The sequence below is a fragment of the Eucyclogobius newberryi genome, unplaced genomic scaffold (assembly GCF_026437365.1).
Source record: "Eucyclogobius newberryi isolate DKJ021-1_F unplaced genomic scaffold, fEucNew1.0.hap1 SCAF_19, whole genome shotgun sequence".
NCBI lineage: Eukaryota > Metazoa > Chordata > Actinopteri > Gobiiformes > Gobiidae > Eucyclogobius > Eucyclogobius newberryi.
Window position 1 is genome coordinate 22,858,678 of NW_027315823.1, and position 21,150 is coordinate 22,879,827.

At 43.1% G+C, this 21,150-nt stretch overlaps 1 non-coding gene across 1 annotated transcript; it reads left to right on the forward strand.

The window, feature by feature from the left end:
- Positions 1-2,042: 2,042 nt before the first annotated feature.
- Positions 2,043-2,114, forward strand: trnap-agg (transfer RNA proline (anticodon AGG)). The gene has a single exon. It is a non-coding gene; the product is annotated as a tRNA-Pro (tRNA).
- Positions 2,115-21,150: the final 19,036 nt, after the last annotated feature.

Consider the following 21,150-nt stretch of genomic DNA (forward strand, 5'->3'; position numbering starts at 1 on the left):
AATAAGCACTACAGATAAAGCAGAGTAATCTGAACTGTATTAGCACCATTCGTCAAACATTTCACTTAATCTTGTCTTGATTCTTGCAGGAGGGAGACAGGAGCTTTCCACTGGAGGCGGTGAAGGTTCTGAAGGGTTTGATTGACACAGACGATTTTGAAACCAGTGTCGTATCGGTTTGCAAAAACCCTCTCCTGCCACAGATTTTCATTCCAGTTTGCCAAGAGAGGATGGCTCCCTTGATACTTTCCAGACTAGGTAAGAAACAAATAAAACACATACAAATCCCATACACTGCAGAGACACCAAACCACTTGACAATGAAATTAAAATATAGATAAGGTTTCCACTCTTCTCTCAATAGCCTTACAAAGGCTAGCGCCCCATGAATCATGAAAATTGTACAAGTGATGCGATGAAGAAGACAGAATCCGATACGAAAGAATCAACTGTTCAAAATATCTCAACGGCTGGAAGAACATTCCAGTATATTTTAGTTCAAGATTAAGCCAAGATTTCCAATGCATGTTAGGCCTATATCAATTGGTGAAAGAAGTTGCAAAACTCACATCACTGAACAAAGTACCAATAAGAATACATTGTACTATTAGCATTGCTTACCACAATGGACCTATGCAAGAATATTATATTATCACTGGTCCCATAGCCTGCAAGTGATATTCCTGCTAATATGCATATAGGCCACAGTATATGCTTGGCTACTCGTTTTAGCTTCACCAGGGCCTATTTACATTTTATATTTAACTCAACAACAAATGCTGCACCCTAAACTGATAAAGCCAATAAACATTAAACACATTCCTAAAGGACCTTTACACTCATTAGAACAGACTGTTCCCACCAGTGCTGATATGTATCTGAAATGAGCTATTATGTTTTCTATTATATTTATGTTTTCTTTCATTTCTCAGTTATGATCATCACACCTTTAGATCGCTGTGAGCTCTGTTTCACTCCCGCCTGCATCGGCTGCTTCATCTGAAGCACAGAAACCACTTTCACTTGAGCTCACACATCCACAAGTCAAGCATGGAAATGGTGGATACACCGGTCATCACCTGGCAACACAATATATTGAACTATCAAGGCTATTGATCAAGGCAGGCCACTGTCTGGATGTAATCGTAAACCTCGCTCCATGTATTGTTCTTGAGTGGAGTGTGCACTGTCAAAACACTGTTACTGTATTGTTCTGCTTGATCGCTTTTGCACTAACTGTAATTTCTTGTTTTTATTTTAATAAATGTTTAATGTTTTGATTTTAATCAAAATAATTCTTAACGCACAATAAACTTGTGCATTAAGATATATAGATATAGAGATGTATATTAATATTAAATATACATTAAATTCAGCTAAACAAAATGCAATCCAATAGACTCCTAATGAAACAGATAAAGTTTTGTGTGTCACTACCTCTTCCATGGTCACTACACTTTACGGACACAAACATTGATCATTCTTCTGTTTATTTTATGGCCATTGCTGCATTGTAATATTATATTAAATAAAATAGAAAGTATTATTACCAAAAGCATGTTTTTACAGAACATGATTTTCACATTAGTATGGTTGAGCATAAGATAAACTGCAAAGACAAAACAAATCTAATTATTACATAATATATTACTTATCACAAAATTATGAATAGAACATCCAGCTCTTTCTCAGTTTGTAAAAGTTTTTAAAATACATTTTCACCATGAAGAACTGGACGTTGCTTACTATAGGTTATAATACCTATATAGCCTATATTATATTAGGTGTGTTCGGGATAAGCAAGACGCGGGAACGAGCGCTTCAATAACTGGTTGAATGGGGACATCTGCTGGCTACTTTTTAAACCCGACCCTTTTAGGGGAGCAGATTCATAATATTTTTATTCTTTGATGATTATTAAGATTTAATTATATTTGTCCGTTGTAAGGAAATGTATTAGACAAAATGAACGAAGCTCTTGTGCAAATAAAACCAGGCAATACTGTATGTTGTTTTAAGTACAGCTGCCGGGATATGCACGTGGCTCGTTGGTCTAGGGGTATGATTCTCGCTTAGGGTGCGAGAGGTCCCGGGTTCAAATCCCGGACGAGCCCTGAGTTTCTTTTTCTCTGTGTTTCCACTTTAACTCTGTATTGTTGTTTTGTTGCCAATGAAGACACACTGTGCACACTGTTGTTGTTTTTCAGCTGTCTTTTCTCTTTTTCTCCACTAGAGGACACCGTCCACTAAACTCAACTCTCGCATGGGGAGATTCTGATGCACATGCATAGGCCACATTATGGGGAATAGTATTTATGTTATTATTTATTCAGTGATAATGTACATGTCTGCAACATGTTGAAAGGCAGAATCATGTGAACCCTGGTGAAACTCTTTTACACAGTGCACATGCCTCGTACATATAAATCAGTCCTCAGTGTAGGGCTCGGGCAGTGCAGTGTGACCTGCTCTTTTTACTGCTTAATTAAATGATACCGATCACACAGAAAAGCAACTCTCTTAGCACCACCACAGTGAAAATAGGCTGCAGCTTTCTGCTTCTATTTTACTGGATTCATGTAAGCAATATGCATGCAGGGTTAATTCTGACCGTTTTTTGTTATGTTTTTTTAACTAAGTAACAAGTCCTGCAAATTCACGAATCAGAACAGTTTACAGAATTGTTTACCTTTCCGTTCTATGGATTAATTGTCTTTTTCTTTCAAAGGTCATGTCTGCTGATGGACATACACATTTTGTGCAAAGCCAAGCACCGAGCTAAATTTGAGATTTATTATTTTTTTGGACTAAAATGGTTCATATTGACTTCTCCAACTAAAGGCCAGTTGTACCGGTAGTTGTTTTGTTTTTGTACAATCATCAAGCCTTAAATCTGCTGATCTGCTGTAAGATATCAGTGTCTGGCATTTGATCGATTTTTTTTTGTACAGTAAGTAATTTAGCACTTTATGCAACGTTATAGATATTGTTATAGCCAACAAGGACACATTGTTTATTTGTTTAATACTGTTGGCACCTTTTGTCTGATACCATGCAGCTGGGAACTCATCTAAAATTACACAAGAAAGTTCATATCAGGGTGTGCACCACTGGAAAACCAACCAGATCATCAGCAACAAGAAACTAAGAGTGTTTTGGCTTTTGCTGGGTTCCAGATGACACCACATTCCTTCATATGCCTGTAATAACAATAATACTGCGGACAAGATGTATCCTGTCAGGACATTTCGTGGAATTTTTATCCCGAATTGGTAGAAGCTAACCATAGACAAGAAACTTTTCCCATACACCTTCCTATGAAGAGATTAAGGTACATTTTGGATTAATGCTGCTCGCACTTTGGATATTTAGTCCAAATTTTGGTGGATTGATTGACCATTTTTTAGGAAAATTACATTCCCCAATTCACAAAGCATTTCCCAAAGCACCGCTTGTGGGATCCCTGCCAACTCCCTTCATATCTGCGCCACTGAAATAAATCACAAAATTGGTGATCCGGCATTTGAGGTGAACAATTACTCAAGAGGGAAATTGGGAAGTTGATGTTGGACTGGATGGTTGTTTTCTGACCTTGATCGTAGATCCAATGTAAATGTTTGTGTGGTTGTCAGGCTTTTTTTGCTTTTGTTATATTTTATTGCTCTTGTTTTTGATCAACATTAAAATATTTATATGCTTGGTGACATTTGCTGAAACGTTTTATTGCCTCATTGTATCTTTTTATATATATATATATATATATATATATATATATATATATATATATATATATATATATATATATATATATAGCATCCTGCTTCCGAAGAGTGCACACGCTTTTTTGCTCGCTCCGCTTGCTATCGCTGCTTTCCTTATTTATTTTGCTTTTTAATCAGTTTTTGTCTTCCAAACATTTTTGCTTTAGACTTTTTCAAGTAAACCAAGGATTTTAAGAACATTTTTCCAGTTTTAACGACATATCTGACGCCAGCGACATGTCCGTGAGAAGAAGGGAGAAAGACTGTGAACGCTGTCGGAAATATCAACAAGAAATTAATGAGCTGAAAACACGGATATTTGTTTTGGAATCTGAAAAAGTTCTTCACGATACAATTCCTGTGTCAACCGACGGTAAGAAGAGCACACTTTTTACAAGAAAAACTGCTACTTTCAACCTAAACCGCAGTGACTCTGTGTCATTTCCAAAACTGTCTAAAAACCAGAAAGACCAGGCTGTTTCTTGGAACAAACTTGGAGCAAAGCCTAAACGATACAAAGATAACGTGAAGTCACCTAAAATACAGCTCACCAACAGATTTTTACCACTTTCAGAGATGGAATTAAATGAAAAAAGGAAAGATGACGTGGCCAAAATACAGCAAGGAGGAACTGTGCAACAAGCCAAGGTCACGGAGATTGTTTTGGTTGGGGACGGCGCGATAAGTCACGTGACGCATGAAAAGATAAACACACATTCTTTTCCAAGCGGCACTGTTTCTGAGATAATGTCACTCCTTCCAAATATTATGGCTAAGCATGGAGGAGCTAAACAGCTGATTGTGCACGTGGGTGCAGTGGACATGCGGCGGGAACAGACTGAAGTTTTGAAAAAAGACTTCTTGAAGTTATTCGACGTGCTTGATAAAATGGAAATCAAAACATTCATAAGTGGACCTCTTCCAAACATCGACAGGAGGATAAACAAGTTTAGCCGGCTTCTTCAGCTGAACACATGGCTGTCCAAAGAGTGTTCCCCGAGAGGACTACACTATATTGAGAACTTCTATCTATTCTGGAAACGAGAGGACCTGTTTAAGAGAAATGACCCCCACCTATGCAGAGGTGGAGTGAGGGTGCTGACAGAGAACCTGCTCCACGCTCTGAGGCATTGGACTGGGCCTGGACAGGGTCCTGAGCAGATAGTTAGAGAAGAGAGGAATGAGAGAAGAATTCCTGCTCCATCAGCCAGAGACCGAGCCAATGTTTCAACATCAAAAGCACCACAACCTCAGCCTCCACCAAAGGATTCATCAGCAGCTGCTCCACCACCACCAGCAAAGGATTCAGCTCCAGCTGCTCCACATTCACCTCCACCGCCTCCAGCAAAGGAACAATCTTCAAAGGCCTTGGACCCATCTGTGACAAGCCCAACAACATCCCTGTCATCGCCCCTGCCTTCACACCAGCCCTGGGTTCCCCCTGCAACATCTACTCCCACTAAAGATTCATCATTCTCCTTCTCATCTCCACTCTCACCCATGGGCCTTCCCAGCCATTTTGAAAGTCTGATCAAATCAGGCATTAAGATGGCTCCACTCACGCCCAATATAGCAAGGGCTATGCCGACTACACCAACAAAAGCCCCACCACCCATCCCCCCTCGCCTCTCACCTGGTCCCAAACTCTCCTTGGCTACAAAAGCCCCACCACCCATCCAACCTCGCCTTTTACCTGGTATCTCCCATAGCTAGGATGCACTGGGTCTCAGCGTTGCCGGGACTTATTGTCACATTAAAAATCAAACCAACCCGGGGCCCTATGTAAAAAGAGCCCCCCCTAGTGCTATTTCTGTAGTCACATCATCACACAGATGGAAAAACAAAATGCGAGTCAGGCCCAATCTGAGAAATGTGATTCATATTCCCTGTGAAAAGATAAAGCCCAGTCTCACTGAAACTAGTCTGAAACTTGCTGTGCTAAATGTCAGATCCTTATGTAACAAATCTCTCTTAATTAATAATTTTATTTCTTCTTATAATCTTGATTTTATGTTTTTAACTGAAACATGGCTTGACAAAAACACAGGAAATGTAGTTCTGGTAGAATCTGCTCCACCCAACTTTAAGTTTGAATCTGAAACACGAGAAAACAAAAAAGGGGGTGGAGTCTGTGCTGTCTTTAGAGATGAAATAATTACCCGCAGGTTGTCTTTTGGGGTGTTTTCATCATTTGAGTATGTATCCTTTAAAATGGAGCTAAAACGGTCTCCATCCATTCTCTTCATTGTTTTATACAAGCCTCCCCAGCACTGCCAAAGTTTTATTGATGATTTTACTGAGATGCTTTCAGTCATATGCACAGACTTTGATGGTTTGGTCATTACAGGTGATTTCAATGTGCATGTTGATAATATTTGTGACAGAAACGCTAAAGAGCTTGATGCTGTCCTTGAAACCTTCAGTCTTACTCAGGTTGTGAGAGGCCCCACCCACAGCAAAGGACACACTCTAGATCTCATAATTACAACGGGGGTAAATATTTCAAATGTTAATGTGATCGATGTTGCTCTGTCTGATCATTTCTGTGTCTTCTTTGACCTGTCTGTTTCTCCCAAACCTCCGGTTGGTCCTGCAGTTGTTCAGAGGAGACACATAAGTGATGGCACAGGTGCACTGTTTATGGAAATGATAAACTTTGAAAATGTCTCATGTTCTAATGTAAATGATTTGTTGAACTCTGTTACATCTAGTGTTTTGAATGTTCTGGACACCATCGCCCCTATAAAGGCTAAAATGGTTAAAAATAAGCAGAAGGCGCCGTGGAGAAATGATGATTCGGTCAGGGCACAGAAAAAGGAGTGCCGCAGGGCCGAACGGAAATGGCGCAAGTCAAAGCTCCAGGTTCAAAAAGAGATTTACAAAGAAAAGCTAAACATGTACAACCTAATCTTATGTAGAACTAGGGAAAGATATTTTTCTGAAATAATTGGAAGCTGCAGTAAAAACTCGCGTGTCCTGTTTGCCACAGTAAACAGATTAACAAACCCTCCAGCTCAGCTGCCATTAGAACTCTTTTCCACATCCAAGTGTAATGAGTTTGCATTATTCTTTAATGACAAAGTTCAGGGCATTAAAAATGCTATAAATCCCACAATGCAAAAAATTACCCTAAAACCACCAAGACACTTAGAGCTAACTCACTTTGCACCAGTAACTGACAAAACTGTCCATGAGATCATCACCAGTCTGAGTTCATCTACATGCTGCCTTGATGTGTTACCCACCAAATTTCTAAAGTCTGTGCTGAACAGTTTGTTAGCACCACTCACTCACATAGTTAACATGTCGCTTCAATCTGGAACATTCCCAATGTCTTTGAAAACTGCGGTCATAAAGCCTCTCCTAAAGAAGAGCAGTCTTGATGCCGCAGTACTGAGTCATTACCGGCCCATCTCTAATCTGCCATTTTGGGGCAAAGTCCTTGAAAAGGTTGTTTACCAACAGCTCACAGATTTCCTCTTAATAAACAACTCATTTGATGTTTTTCAGTCAGGTTTTAGACCTCATCACAGCACTGAGACTGCTCTTGTCAAGGTGACAAATGACATCCGCCTGAACACTGACACGGGCAAAGCCTCAGTCTTAATTCTGTTAGATCTGAGTGCTGCTTTTGACACTGTCGATCATGGGATCCTCTTACAGAGACTAGAGGACTGGGTGGGCATCACTGGCACTGCCCTAAACTGGTTAAGGTCCTATCTGGAAGACAGGAAGTACTTTGTTGAAATTGGTAGCTGTGTCTCAGACCACATGACCCTGACCTGTGGAGTGCCCCAAGGGTCAGTCCTGGGTCCCCTTCTGTTCAACCTCTACATGCTGCCGTTGGGTCAGTTGATACGCAGTGAAAATGTGTCCTATCACAATTATGCAGACGACACTCAGATCTATGTTTCACTATCGGCAGGTGACTCTGGACCAGTAGATTCACTCTGTCACTGCATCCAACAGATCAGTGTGTGGATGCAAAACAACTTTCTCCAGCTGAACTCAGACAAGACTGAAATAATCGTTTTTGGCCCACAGAAACAAAGAGAAAGTGTTAGCGGTCACCTCCAGAGTCTCGCTCTAAAACCTACAAACCAAATTAGAAATCTGGGGGTAATAATGGACTCAGACTTGAACTTTAATAGCCACGTCAAATCAATAACATCAGCAGCTTTTTACCATCTAAAAAACATTGCCAAAATCAAAAATATAGTGTCAAAACCAGATTTAGAGAGACTTATCCACGCGTTTGTCTCCAGTAGATTAGACTACTGTAATGGCCTGCTCACTGGCCTCTCCAAACGAGCTGTAAAACAGCTGCAGTACATCCAGAACGCTGCTGCTCGGGTCCTGACTAGAACCAGGAAGTATGATCACATTAGTCCTGTTCTCAGGTCTCTGCACTGGCTCCTGTGGCTCAGAGAATAGACTTTAAAGCAGCTCTGCTTGTGTACAAGTCTCTCCATGGCCTAGCACCAAAGTACATCTTGGATATGTTAGTGCCATATGAACCATCTCGGACTCTGAGGACCTCAGGGACCGGCCTCCTGCGGGTGCCCAGAGTCAGGACAAAACATGGGGAATCTGCGTTTCAGTTTTATGCAGCTAAAATCTGGAACAGTCTTCCTGAAGATGTGAGACAGGCTTCAACTCTGACAATGTTCAAATCTAAGCTAAAAACAGTTTTGTTTAGCTGCGCATATGACTGAAGGGATTTTTTCTTTGCACTCTTCTCTTTTGTTTGTGATTTTATTAGTTTAGAAAATCAGTTGGATTGATAATTTTTAATTTAGTTAATTTTATTGTATTTCTGTAATTTCTTTGTGATTTGAATGCATTTTTCCTGCTGTGTGAAGCACTTTGAATTGCCTTGTGTATGAAATGTGCTCTACAAATAAACTTGCCTTGCCTTGCCTTGTATCTTAAATATTGTACTGTAAGTGCATTACTATCAAGACACTAAGCTGATGGTGATCTTAAGAGGTAGAATGGCTCTCAAACTGTAGGCCTTGTGTCTTCATTTAGGTGTGACTCTGATTTGTCAATTAATAAAACTATTGACATAACACTGTACAGCGGCAACAACTGAACCAAAGTGCTTTTCACAAATGAATATATTACATTAATATAAGACAAACCTTATCATATCAATCTATAAAACTATACCACCAGTGATGACTACAACACTGTTTGAGAGCCACAGCTTTAAAGCAAATCTATCTTTGTTATCTTATGGACAAGAAAATATAAAGGGTTGAAGGCCATTCCACCTACACCGAATAAACCTACTAAGTCTAAACGTTTGCTGTATGTTCGGTTGTGATTTAGGTTTTTTCCAGCTGCATGAGCCTAAGCAATATTTGTGAGTCATATCAAATAACAACGTCTATCCCTTCTACTACGTCTGCCCTGTTTAGTGACCTTGTGCAATATGAAGACTCCTAACAAGTCCCCTTAGATTTCTAACTGTGTTAATCAATTGCCCTCGTTAAAGGTTCACTCGTCGTCCTTTTCGCCCATAGGGTTTTTAAGTGAGAGCGTGGCCGTGTTTTGTATGCAGTGGTGCGTGCTGGTCAATAGTCGGTGGGGATGTGGGAGTGGGCTTTAAAGCAGAGGGCGGTTGTGGGAGCTATGGGACAACAAAAGAGTTTGCCTTCATTTTAAATCTCTCCACTCTCCACTACCTCAAGGTAAAGAACACATTCAGGAACAAAAGCGCTGTTCAGATTAATCAGTTTTACTTCTGCATTGAATCCCAGCAGCATAAAGACATCCACTAAATTTACTATAATCTGTGGAAAATATACAGCTTACTGTGTTTAAAATACTTTTAGTATTTTTTCTAATGCTTGCGTGATCATAGTGTGCCCTCTGGACTTTTCCTGCCAAGAGATGTTGTCAGAAGACGGTTAGTTGTCTGTCAATATTAGTTGAAGATTAGCAAGTCAAAAAGGTGCAGCATGGTTTTTTGTGTTTTTAGTTTTTGCATATTGGATGTGCTTGAGCAGTGGTGTTCAACCTGTGGAAGGGTTGATTCTCTGAAGTTTTTTGTTTTTATTGATGTCCAGGCAGGTGAGGAGCGGTCAGGCAGATGAGGAGCGTCCAGGCAGGTGAGGAGCGTCCAGGCAGATGAGGAGCGTCCAGGCAGGTGAGGAGCGTCCAGGCAGATGAGGAGCGTCCAGGCAGGTGAGGAGCGTCCAGGCAGGTGAGGAGCGGTCAGGCAGATGAGGAGCGTCCAGGCAGGTGAGGAGCGTCCAGGCAGATGGGGAGCGTCCAGGCAGATGAGGAGCGTCTAGGCAAGTGAGGAACGACCAGGCAGATGAGGAGCGTCCAGGCAAGTGAGGAACGACCAGGCAGATGAGGAGCGTGCAGGCAAGTGAGGAACGACCAGGCAGATGAGGAGCGTCCAGGCAAGTGAGGAACGACCAGGCAGATGAGGAGCGTCCAGGCAGATGAGGAGCGTCCAGGCAGATGAGGAGCGTCCACGGAGATGAGGAGCGTCCAGGCAGATGAGGAGCGCCCAGGCAAGTGAGGAACGACCAGGCAGATGAGGAGCGTCCAGGCAGATGAGGAACGACCAGGCAGATGAGGAGCGTCCAGGCAGATGAGGAGCGTCCAGGCAGATGAGGAGCGTCCAGGCAAGTGAGGAACGACCAGGCAGATGAGGAGCGTCCAGGCAAGTGAGGAACGACCAGGCAGATGAGGAGCGTCCAGGCAGATGAGGAGCGTCCAGGCAGATGAGGAGCGTCCAGGCAAGTGAGGAGCGTCCAGGCAGATGAGGAGCGTCCAGGCAGATGAGGAGCGTCCAGGCAGGTGAGGAACGACCAGGCAGATGAAGAGCGTCCAGGCAGATGAGGAGCGTCCAGGCAGATGAGGAGCGTCCAGGCAGATGAGGAGCGTCCAGGCAGGTGAGGAGCGTCCAGGCAGATGAGGAGCGTCCAGGCAGGTGAGGAGCGTCCAGGCAGATGGGGAGCGTCCAGGCAGATGAGGAGCGTCTAGGCAAGTGAGGAACGACCAGGCAGATGAGGAGCGTCCAGGCAAGTGAGGAACGACCAGGCAGATGAGGAGCGTCCAGGCAAGTGAGGAACGACCAGGCAGATGAGGAGCGTCCAGGCAGATGAGGAGCGTCCAGGCAGATGAGGTGCGTCCACGGAGATGAGGAGCGTCCAGGCAGATGAGGAGCGTCCAGGCAGATGAGGAACGACCAGGCAGATGAGGAGCGTCCAGGCAGATGAGGAGCGTCCAGGCAGATGAGGAGCGTCCAGGCAAGTGAGGAACGACCAGGCAGATGAGGAGCGTCCAGGCAAGTGAGGAACGACCAGGCAGATGAGGAGCGTCCAGGCAGATGAGGAGCGTCCAGGCAGATGAGGAGCGTCCAGGCAAGTGAGGAGCGTCCAGGCAGATGAGGAGCGTCCAGGCAGGTGAGGAACGACCAGGCAGATGAATGAGGAGCGTCCAGGCAGATGAGGAGCGTCCAGGCAGATGAGGAGCGTCCAGGCAGATGAGGAACGACCAGGCAGATGAGGAACGACCAGGCAGGTGAGGAACGACCAGGCAGGTGAGGAACGACCAGGCAGATGAGGAGCGTCCAGACAGCGCATCCTGCATACAAGGTGGATGAAGTGTCTTGCCCAAGAACACAACCAGAGTCTGCACTAACGTGGCCATGTGGCATCTGGCATTCCAGTGGGCTCCCATCCAAATACTAACCAAGTCCATTGCTACAGACTTAGGTTATTTTTTAAGACAATTAGCAGATGTTTTTACCTTGACATTTTTTGGCTGCTTAACTGCGAGCCATGTTCAGAACCGGCGTTGGTGTCCCTCATCAGCTGATGACCTGTAGCTCGTCCAGGTTGACAACGCCTCCTGTCGCCTTCTCTGATCCAATGACCAAAGCTCCATCCCAGTCCATAATGTGGTTATTCCTTTCGGGATGGGCAAGGCACCAACATCTCCTAAATCGATGTCTTTAAAAAGAACCTACATTTGTGGATATATCAAGACGAATGTTGTTGGAGTTGGCCCATCCCTACTTATTTTCCAAGATCTGATGAGAATTGGCATTGCAGAGCCGCTGCTAGCCATTTGGGTGCCATAAGCAAAAATGCTCAGTGGTGCCCCCAGGCTCCGAACTCACTTTGAACGTGTAAAGAATACGTAGGTGAAACACATTTTGTTCACCGATACATTTGCAATTATTTTTTCTCTTCCAAGCAGACTTCCTTTTTTTGTTTTACTGTAAATTGGAAGACCAAATATTTTTTTCAACAATCTGTACGTAATTCTGGTATGGCTTGTCTCATCACATAAAGCTAGACTTGATTTATGGATTCAGTTCACAGGAGTCTACGAACCTCTTGTCCTTTTGGCGTCCCATGGGTGGGACAGGCACATGTGTGCCACCACGTACTCATGTGTCACCACGCTCCCCAGTCGCACAGCCTGACGATCTACACATCAAATTAAACCTTATATTCATTCCTTTTTGAATATGTAATCCATTTTCACGTGCAACAATCACAGCCTGAACACACACGGCCTTTGTACAGAAAAGCACAAAGTAAACGTTTCAACTTTCCTTTATACCTTGAAGGCTCTGTACATGTCAAACTTTAATATTTCCCCACAAGATTGGTCTCAATCCGTTCGTAATGGTACAAACAAATGAAATCCAGTAAAACAATTAGGTCCAATGCGTATGTTAGATCCATGAAGGCCTCCCTGTTGCAGAAAAAAAAGTTTTTGTCAACTCCATTTTTCCTTTGCCCATATCAAAGAGAATAGAATTTTCACCGCAATGTCCTTGCTACAGAGGTTAACAGGAAGTGTTAGCTTTTGATTGACCCCAAGATTAGCTAATCAGGATGTTTTTTGGCTGTTCACGGCCCAGTAAAGCCAATGAAGTGTCACATAGAGATGCAAATTACGCACAAGTCCCACCTGTTAGATTACATACTGTGTTTAACGCTACAGACAAACAGCCAATGGGTAGGCAAGCACGGGGATGATGTTGTTGTTGTTGTTATTGTTGTTGTTGTTGTTGTTGTTGTTTTATGGCAGTTGGCATCCAAGTTTTGCATTGCCGGGATGTGTAATATGTATGGGTTTTTTTCCTAAAAGTTCCACTTCAGAGCCGTGCATCATAAAGAGATGGTTCTGTGCACAAAACGTGCTCAAATAACACTTGTTTTGTCTATTTTTATTGTGATTTATTTATTTTTTATGGAATATGAATTTCAATAACATAATATAGTGTATATGTGTAAAGAAATCGATTTCCCTAGTTGTAAGCTTTCAATAGAGCCCTCATTGATGTATGTAGGCTGAAGAAGTCAAAAGTTATCAAACGTTTTCTAAATGTGTCCAATTTGGATAGATTTGGACAAGGGAATGGTCCTTTTATCCAACGCCTGGTTAAAGTATTACAAAAAGTGTGGTGAAATACTTGTTTCTACAGATAATGATCTCACATTTGAAACTCAAGTGGGCAACTAGTTTTTGTAATGATATAGTGTATTTCAGGCCTCACATGTTCCAAGATGTATAACTTTTGTTCAGTCAGACTTAGAGTAGTTCTGACTGTTGAGGGTAAAAATAGAGAATGTTACCTTTACACAGAGACAAGTATGGTTTTAATTTGGAGAGGTGTCTTTAGAGACAGTTGGACAAAAATCCGCCTGAGGATAAATTAGTACAATTACTCGTTTCTAAACAGCCAAGACAAAATGACTGATGGTTTATACCAACAGATATAGCACAAGAAAAAAAAATCTCTGCTCTCAAGACAGACCTGGTAGAAATTGAAACAGGTTTTCTTTGATCCTTTGAATGAACAAAACGGACAAAGACAACAAAAGGAGAAATCTCACTTAGTAAATATATTTTCTGTAAGGTCACTCAACCAGTTTTACCTGCTTGTTGTGCTTCTCTAAACCGAAACGGTTTGGATTTAGATTGTTTCCTTTTACTTTTTTCCCATGGAGTGAATTTTTTCCCCAAGAAGAATGCAAGGCAAAGTATGCGTCTAATTAGCTGTTTAACTTGTGAGCCCAGTAACAATTTTCTGGCTGTGAGCTGTGAGTCTGGCTGTGGGAAATTGTTGGCCATTTCCGCCTCAACGTATGACGAGAAACTGAAGGCCAAGAGGTTTTTTATTGTTCTTATGTCAATCCAACGGAAACTTGTTAACTTAGAATGTGTCTTTAAATGTAATATCTGAGTTTTAAGCATCAGGCAGTTGTGAAGTGGCTGTACAATTAACTACAAACGTACTTATCTCTAAAACAGCATTAATGGAACACCACTAAAAATCTTAACATGTTGAAAGAAAAAGAAAGACAAATAAATACTTTTACTGATAGAAATATGCACCAGCCAATCAAAGAAACACATGGAGTTGTCGAAGTTTAGTCTATAACAGACTGCGAGAGGCGAGGATCGTTCTCAAGTTCTTTATTTGATGAAAACAGGGGAAAACGGGCAAAACAGTAGCATGTTGGTCGTCTTGCAGCTGAGATCCAACTCTCCACAAGATTTAGCTGTGTTTTATATCGCTGTTGCGATAAAACGGCCTGATGTTCGCTATGACGTCCGCTTTAAGATTGTTTGGACTAGTCCACAGATAATCAGAAAATACACAGAAAGTGACCCATGCAGTAAGATCGTCGTGGCGCATGATAAATCGGACACAGACATGACAATAATTGATCAATATCCACAGAGTCAACACAAACATGACTATATACAAGGTCAATTTTCGGCCAAAAATGACACAGAGAACTGAAAACATTGCAGACCTGTTTATATGGAGTTAAGAAGTACAAAAGGCTGTTGATCTGAATGATACACAAGCGACGAGTGTGCATGTTTATGTGTCACAGAAATTAACTTTAGTGCACGGCTCTGTCTGAGTTTGGCTTGAGACACAGGCTCCGGTCTACAGGGGTGCGAAAGGGTGTTAAATAATGACACTTAATGGACGAGTATCATCTTTGCACCCCTTTGAAACTCAGATGCACCTGGCCTGTTGAGACATCGGGGCGAAGTAATGACCAGACCGACATATCTTCTGAATTATAAATGACAGAGATGATCAGTCTGGATTCCGGGTCTCCAAAATAGCTATAAGGACTCGTTTTTTGCATTTATTTGATTAAGCGCCAGAGTTTAATGACTTATGCCTTTAAAAGAGCACCATTTCAGACGATGGGTTGTTAGGTGACGCATTAGTTGTATATGAAGCGGTAAAAGTACTACTTGTGATGGGGAAATTGTACTGTACTGTCCACCTCCAGCTCGGTCCTTGTTGGCATTTTGTTGCTGTTGCATCATCGGAGGTTATAATACCGCCTAGAAAGGAAACAATGGGCTAACCTGAATGGACAATACTTCCACAATGTGTTGAGTTTTTATGTCTCCTGATGTCATACTGGTAAATAAACGTCTCCTGGGTTCAATATTTTCTTCCGAGTCTCTTGGGCAGCAACAGAGCAATCCGTATAGAAGTAACAGTACAAGATTGAAAGTCTGAACTGTTTCTTGTCTAACTGCGGTAAGATTTCGATGGGAATACCGACAACCCATCTAGATGTGGAGTGGGCTGTTTCTTCCACCCCTGGAGTCTACTCACTGACCCAGAGAGTGCAGGATCTGGGCTTTGAAAAGGAGAGAATTAGCATTTGCTCCAGCGCTCCTTTTCTTCACCGGCCCAGCAGCTGTCAGCATGGCCTGCTTTCTCAGTTTGATCTGTCCCTCAATCCCGGTGCACTTAAGAAATACATAAACTTTTTCACTCCATGCCCCAAATCACATCACATCTCAAAATAAATCCTTGCTGCACTATCCGATTGAGTGATTGATATAAGAAGATGTCGCTCAAAGTACCAATGGCCCAATCAAGCGCAGCAGACCGAGTGACAGTGAACAGAAAAGCTGAGGTGAACATTGCTCACTGAAACGATAACTCACGACTGACACATATCAGAGGCTTTGAGGGCCATTCAAGAGGCTTATCCATTCTTCAGGCTGAGACATTGATCATATAAGTGCATGTTTTCAGTTGGTTTTGTAGTTTGAGGAGCCGCGATGAGCTCTGAGGATCCGCAAACTGTTCTCTGAGTTTGTATCGATTTAATGTTTGCTGTCAAATGCGAAACATCTAAGTCTGGGATCATAAAAACTGATGAGGTTTGTTTCAGAATTCACATGTTTCGACATTCTTCAACTGTCAAATACTATTATCTGCAATTTGCTCTTCCCTATAGAGCTCATTCACCGAGGTCAGCAAAGTACGTGATCGCATACGGTGCCGCCCCCTTGTCCGTCCAGAGTTGCGTTCCTTTGCACCGATAGAGCGCGGAAAGTGATCTCAAACGTAAATTACGAAGGCCCCAGTGCTTTCAGAGTCCACAAACTCCTTGGCGGAGGATGGGCTACACAGAGGTCGATATTTAGATCAATCTACTCGGATCCATATTTGATGCCTAAATCACCGACTCTTTTGGATATCTCGTACCCGGGACATTATACAAGCCCACTGATCCTATGGTTCACAAGTCCCAATTTTGAACAAAGGGTCTACGCCTAAATAAAACTGAGCTCCAGCGCAGGCATCAGTCACCTGCACGGGGCTGAACAGCTGTCAGCTCCCTGTGCCGCGCACGTGAGTGAGTGACAACCGATAGAACTTCAGATCAACAAAGGGTTTACTCTACTGCCTAAATAGCCTGGGGAAGCCTGGAGGAGCCTGGAGGAGCCTGGAGGAGCCTGGGGGAGCCTGGAGGAGCCTGGGGGAGCCTGGGGGAGCCTGGAGGAGCCTGGGGGAGCCTGGAGGAGCCTGGAGGAGCCTGGGGGAGCCTGGAGGAGCCTGGGGGAGCCTGGGGGAGCCTGGAGGAGCCTGGGGGAGCCTGGAGGAGCCTGGAGGAGCCTGGGGGAGCCTGGAGGAGCCTGGGGGAGCCTGGAGGAGCCTGGAGGAGCCTGGGGGAGCCTGGGGGAGCCTGGAGGAGCGTGGGGGAGCCTGGGGGAGCCTGGGGGAGCCTGGAGGAGCCTGGAGGAGCCTGGGGGAGCCTGGGGGAGCCTGGAGGAGCCTGGGGGAGCCTGGAGGAGCCTGGAGGAGCCTGGGGGAGCCTGGGGGAGCCTGGAGGAGCCTGGGGGAGTCTGGAGGAGCCTGGGGGAGCCTGGAGGAGCCTGGGGGAGCCTGGGGGAGCCTGGAGGAGCCTGGGGGAGCCTGGGGGAGCCTGGAGGAGCCTGGGGGAGCCTGGAGGAGCCTGGGGGAGCCTGGGGGAGCCTGGAGGAGCCTGGGGGAGCCTGGAGGAGCCTGGAGGAGCCTGGGGGAGCCTGGGGGAGCCTGGGGGAGCCTGGGGGAGCCTGGAGGAGCCTGGGGGAGTCTGGAGGAGCCTGGGGGAGCCTGGAGGAGCCTGGGGGAGTCTGGAGGAGCCTGGAGGAGCCTGGGGGAGCCTGGAGGAGCCTGGGGGAGCCTGGAGGAGCCTGGAGGAGCCTGGAGGAGCCTGGAGGAGCCTGGGGGAGCCTGGAGGAGCCTGGGGGAGCCTGGGGGAGCCTGGAGGAGCCTGGGGGAGTCTGGAGGAGCCTGGGGGAGCCTGGAGGAGCCTGGGGGAGTCTGGAGGAGCCTGGAGGAGCCTGGGGGAGCCTGGAGGAGCCTGGGGGAGCCTGGAGGAGCCTGGAGGAGCCTGGGGGAGCCTGGGGGAGCCTGGGGGAGCCTGGAGGAGCCTGGGGGAGCCTGGGGGAGCCTGGAGGAGCCTGGGGGAGCCTGGAGGAGCGTGGAGGAGCGTGGGGGGCGGTCGTGTGACGTCACCTCTATAGTGAATGACCTCTATAGGTGTGAGAAAACCGTTTTTTGTCCAAATATCTTACATAATATTACCCTGTGGACATGTTCCTTTCCTTTAGCATCAGTCCATCCCACAATAATCATTTTCATTGAAGATTTTTGTGTCAGGGAGAAATCGATATCGAGTTATTTTCAGCAATAGAAAACCAGATGAACAGTCTTTGTATTTGTATGATCTCAGAGGCATACATTCTCTCATTGGTCTTGTTCAAACATGTTATGAGCATGTTATGAAAAGCATTCTTGAAGTCTGACATATTTCTACAGGGTAAATTCTACAATAACTGATGAAACTTCTTAATACCACTGAACTGTCTCTATAATTCAAAAGCATACCAGTATATCATATTAAAAACACATAGTTGCAACAAATTAATACAAACTGAAACATAAATTGTTAATTAGTATAAATAAAGAGTAAAATAAGCTACTTATTTAAACTTATTTGAATGTCCACAGCTGTATAAAGAAAAAAAGAAAAAAATGTCCTTACCTATGCAAAAAAAAGGTAGACATGGTAAATATTGAGCCCAACTATCATTCATTGAACGGAAAGTCAGCAATAATTATCCTGACATGGCCAACTTCTTGCATTTACTGTGGATGTCCCCTGGACCCTCGATGAGTAATGGTTTGGATCACATTCACAAAGAAGTGGTTGGGGTTGTTCATCAACGTGCCATGGAAAAAAGGAGAAAATTGATGACTTTTAAGTTAAAGTGGTCATTTATTCCAAAGCCGTACACCTTTATCTCTGGTCAAAATTACCTCGCATTAATACTGAGCTGCCATAAAAAATGTTCAAGTAGAGGTTAGAGATGGATCAAAAATAGCGGTTATACTTCTCATATTGAATGATGGGAACCAAGTAAAGTATGGAATGTAATAGTCAGTGGCAGATGGAATTTAGACTGAATTTAGATTTGAAATAGTATCAAATAAAATGTCTTTCATTTTTATTTGTTTATTTCCATTTTCTCAAGGCAGGAACTAGAACTCCAAACCTTAAATACTTGTAAACCATAAAGAAAATATGGTTGCTTTGATACTTTCCACCACTAAATACAGTAGTTGCTATGTACAGAAATGTTTTTGTATAATGCACTAATTGACTGTTGTAATAGTCACACATATACATTAAAGGCATAGAAAATAAGTGTTATTGTTGCGCAGTACGTCAAGGCTAATGACATGAGCTCATGGTAGACATGACTTACCTGAGCAAATTGACCGTCTGGGAAAGCCACCCCAAGCATTTCAATACATCACACTTTTCAGCTACACTTTTGATTGATGACAGAAAGAGAAGTTGTAGTTTCCCATTAACAAAAAAGTTTCCATGCCATGACTAGTTTGTAAGCTATAAAATGGCCTTTTTGCGGCTTCATCACATTTTCATAATAAAAAGAGAAGTGAAGAATGTGCAAATGGTACAAGCAAAAAATCATGTACAGCGTGAAATTGCATGTAGGCCGATAACCATCACCATCTATCTCAAGTGCAAAATGGGGACAAAATAAGATTATAGGGCACTGAGAGGGGAATCTTTATCAATGCATTGAGAAACCAATCTGCCCAGAGGCCTCTGGTGGATGTGCTGATTACAATACTTATTTTAAAACTTAATGTTTCATTTTTAAAGAACAAAGAACAAAAAAAGATACAGACATGAAAAATCAAACAAAACACGACCAGAGGAAGAAAAACAGACATAAATCAAATCAATAAAAACTGAACACTGAACAGTTTACCCAAGAACTACACTAGTTTTCATGCATCAAACACCAGTCCTCCCATGTTTTTGCAGGAAATACTTCCTTGCCAAGAAAGGATTGGCCTTCCATATGTTCTCATTCCAGAAGCTTTTAAACAAAGAATGAATGACAACACAGAGATACAGACATTTTAGCATACTCTTTGCTCAGATAACAAGTGAATCTTTTAAATACTCAATGCTTAGCCTACAAGTCAAATTTGAATATCATGAAAAATGCCAAGTCAAACCTGGTTATAGTATAAAATTGTTAGACAGAGAGTGAAATATTCCATTTGCAGACAATAAAACCCAAAATTCTGTGTTCAATTCAGCAAAAGGGATGACCGCAGCCTTGAGAGGATTGTCAAACATCCATTCAAGAATGTGGAAGAGCTTCACACGGAGTGAACTGAGGCTGGAGTCAGCACATCAAGAGCAAAAACACACAGACAAATCCTAGACATGGGATACAAATGTCGCATTCCTCGTGTCAAGCCACTTCTGAACAACAGGCAAAGTCACAAGCGTTTTACACGGGCTGTGGAGAAAAAGACCCGGACTATTGTTCAGTGGGCCAAAGTCCTCTTTTCAGACGGAAGTCAATTTTGCATATCATTTGGAAAGAAAGGTCCAAGAGTCTGGAGGAAGAGTGGAGAGGCACATAATCCAGTGTGAAGTTTCCACAGTCTGTGACGATTTAGGCGTCCATGTCATCTGCTGGTGCTGGTCCACTATGTTTTCTGAAATTTTATTTATTTCATACTTCCTTCTGCAGAAAAGCTATATGGAGATCCTGAGGGTGTTTTTGCAGCAGGACTTGGCCAACATGGCCAAAGGTACCAAAAGGTACTGTGCTTGATTGGCATGCAAACTCTCCTGACCTGAACCCCATAGAGAATCTGAGGTGTATTGTCAAGAGGACGACACCAGACCTAACACTGCAGATGACCTGAAGGCCGTTATTACACCTGAGCATTGCCACAGGTTGAGTGCCATGCCACGTGGAGGCAGTAAGTATGCATAGAAATCAACATACTTTTCAGAAGACATTTTTGTATTTTTTTCAATTGATTGTATGAAGTATACAGAATGTTTGGTTTTATTGTCTGTAATCCACACTTATCAAACTTACTTTAACCAATTAAAGTCTTGAAATATTTCACTCTGTGTATTATATCCAGGTTTTACTCTAATTTACTTGTTTATCTTCACAGTGAAATTCAGTGAATTTGTTTTCCATGGAGAACATGTAGTCCAGGCCCACCAGACACGCACAAAACAAATGCACAATTTTCTCTCAATTTAATGTCAACAATTCCACAGGTTTTTGACTTGTTACAATTGTCTTAATTCTTTACCAAGTTCTGTTGACCATTGTGGACCAATGCAACAATATGTGTGGCTAAAACGTTGTCTTGCTAACACTTTACCTCCAGTATTTGGCATTAAAAATAATTATAATATTGTTCCTATTTTTTAGATCAAATGAGGTAGATTCTGTTAACTAAACAATGTATAATCAAACATATCTGATGCCAACATTATCTTCACTTCAGTGTTGCTTACACAGTTAGGGTGACCAGACTTTCAAACTTTCAAAACTGGGACACACATGGGTTGGGATGGAGGGTAGTAATGAAACTGTAAAACGTGCACATACTTAATTACATGTTTATGCCCTTGGTCCATTCAGGGCTCATTCACACCTCTTTCACGGCCGATTGTGAGTCAATGTATGTCAGTGTCTTGTAATCTGAGAGACTTTTGTGTTCTGGTTA